Raw genomic sequence first — 2,809 nt, forward strand, 5'->3', positions numbered from 1 at the left:
CTAGGTATTGACCCCAAAGATACAGATGTAGTAAAAAGAAGGGCCGTCTGTACCCCAATGTTCATAGCAGCAATGGCCACGGTCGCCAAACTGTGGAAAGAGCTGAGATGCCCTTCAACAGATGAATGGATAAAGAAGATGTGGTCCATATATACAATGGAATGTTACGCAGCCATCAGAAAGGATAATACCCAACTTTTTCAGGGACATGGATGGAACTGGAGGGGATAATGCTGAGTGAAATAAGTCAAGCAGAGAAAGACAATTATCATCTGGTTTCACGTATATGTGGAGCATAAGGAATAGCATGGAGGACATTAGGTGAAGGAAGGGAAAAATGAAGGAGATTTCAGAGCGGGAGATGAACCATGAGAGACTCTGGACTATGCGATACAAACTGAGGGTTTCAGAGGGGAGGAGGATTGGGGGCGATGGGTATTAAGGAGGGCATGCAGTGGATGGCGCACTGGGCGTTGTATGCAAGCAAAGAATCATGGAACACTGCATCAGAAACTAATGAGGTACTCTATGGTGACTAACATAACATAGTTTAAAAAAAAATCTTAGAAAAAGGATTCTCTTTCTACCTCTCTATCTGCTCATCCCAATCCTTCTCTAAATAAATCAACCAACCAGCCAACTAACATTGTCTGTTGATTGGAGCATTCCTTAGCATGTTTCCTTTGTCATACCAGTGTTAGTATCTTATTTGTTAATATATAGGGTCTTTTGTTGTTGTTGTTGTTTTGTTTTTGTTTTGGTGAGCATCACCCAAGACAGAAGGCTATGTTCATCCACACCTTTCCAGAGAAAGACAGGCTCATTTCAGTATGCTGTTGTCTTGGGCTTCTGCCAGTTCTCTCTCAATCCCTTTTGGCTCATCCTGCTTGTTTTTCTCTTCAGCTCTCTCTCCTTCCTTCTTCTTCTGTCCAAAGTCTCCAGTAACTTAGTGCCTGGCTCTGTAGGCCACGCCCAGGAACCCAGTGGAGTAGTGGCTGAGCTTGATGAGCAGAAAGAACTGCACCATCTTGATTATCGCCTTATTGGAAAATCTCTCCGTTCCCAGCTTCCATACTACTGAGGATACCTGCAGTATAAGAGTCATTGTCTTGCTGTAGAGTAATATTACTGTATGTCACGAACATAAATCAGTCTTAGCTCTGTATGTAAAGCTGCCAACACCAACCTTATCACCGTACTCTCTCTGTTGGAATTTTTTGAGTATTGAACTGGATTCAGCCTGGCTGAATACCTGGGAAGTCATTCCATTTGGGCTGCCTCCATGCATGTCTAAGCTCTTCTGACTTTGATACCTCTCCCCCCATTTCCCTAGGGTTGTTCTAAATCCCACCCATCTGGGTCTCCAGGACCACACAGAAACCTGCCACCATTCCCGCTCTGAGTCTGGCTCCCCTGGGCAGAAACCAAGATTTCCATGCTGGAAACTGAACACTTCTTATTTCTGCACATGGAGGTCAACTAATATCCTTTCATTGGAAGTCACCATCTTTTACTTACACATCATTTTCAGATGTGTTTTTCACGGTTTCTTTTCTAAGAAGAATAATCGCCTCCAGCCTTCTTTCTTTCCATCCATGGAAAGACACATCTCCTGTATGTGTCTCTGACAATACCATTCCTTCCTGTAACTTCATTGTTCAGTTTCCTGATAACCACCAAGCTCATCACAGCTGCCCCTAGTGACCAGTAGTAGAACGTCAGATTCATTCTAGATTATTTCCTATCTATACTTCCCCACCCATCCAATCTGCTAAATCCCATTGGTTCTGCCTTTGGAATTTCTTTCATGTCAGTCCCAGCTACCCCTTCGTTTCTATTCACATATCCACTAGCTTCCCTCAGACAGATCTCCCTTTTGGACTAACCAGCATCCCTTTCTTCATTCTCCTATATCCTCAGATCGATCCTTATACTGGTTTTTGTTTTTGTTTTGGTTTTGGTTTTAATTTTTTTTTTTTCTGGCTACAAATTTATTCAACACAAAACAATGCCCAACTTCACTGAGGTGGCTGACCTCATCCACAACCAGATCCACCTCTAAACTGGAGCTCAGTTACTGACTCAGCCCTGGCCTCAGCTTTCTTGTCCGCACCAGGGGGCACAGTGCTTTGTATCTAGGGGTCTGTCAGCTTCCCCTTGTGTGAGTCTTGCAGGCTGCTCTACCTCCAGACCTTTGGGCCATGGTCTGCCAATCTTGGGGCAGCTGCGGCGCAGAGTGGCAGGCACAGTCCCGAGGGGCAGATGGAGGTAATCATAGGAGATACTGGCTATCGTTTTTGGTAAGTTACCAGTAGAAATGTCTCCAGGCAAACTTTCTTTGCTTTCTGTAGACTCATGATTTGAAGATTGTGTGGCCTTCATGACGTGAAGGTTGGGCACATTCTTGTCTGCCCGCTCAGGGCATTTGGGCATGGAGACATCCTTCTTGGCCACCATCACTCCCTCCTTGAAAAGGAGTTTATAAATGGCAATTTGGTTCTTTTTGGGCATCAACGTCTTGGTGGCTGCTATGGCTGGGGCTGGAAAGGAAGGCCTGTTTTTTGTTTGTTTGTTTGTTTGTTTGTTTTTAAGACTTATTTATTGGAGAGCCTGGGTGGCTCCTTTGGTTGGGTGTCCGCCTTTGGCTCAGGTCATCGTCCTGGTCCTGGGATCGAGCCCCACATTGGGCTTCCTGTTCAGTAGGGAGTCTCTTCTCCCTCTCCCATTCCCTCTGCCCCTGCTCTCTCTCTCTCAAATAAATAAATAAAATTAAAAAAAAAACTTATTTATAGTGGAGGAGGGAGAGGGA

At 44.8% G+C, this 2,809-nt stretch overlaps 1 pseudogene across 1 annotated transcript; it reads right to left on the reverse strand.

Annotated features, from left to right (window-relative positions):
* Window positions 1-2,018: 2,018 nt before the first annotated feature.
* On the reverse strand, window positions 2,019-2,535 carry LOC309855822 (small ribosomal subunit protein eS10 pseudogene; annotated as a pseudogene). The gene has a single exon. The product of its transcript is annotated as a small ribosomal subunit protein eS10 pseudogene (transcript).
* Window positions 2,536-2,809: the final 274 nt, after the last annotated feature.

Source organism: Mustela nivalis (genome assembly GCF_964662115.1).
Source record: "Mustela nivalis genome assembly, chromosome: X".
In the NCBI taxonomy this organism is placed as follows: domain Eukaryota; kingdom Metazoa; phylum Chordata; class Mammalia; order Carnivora; family Mustelidae; genus Mustela; species Mustela nivalis.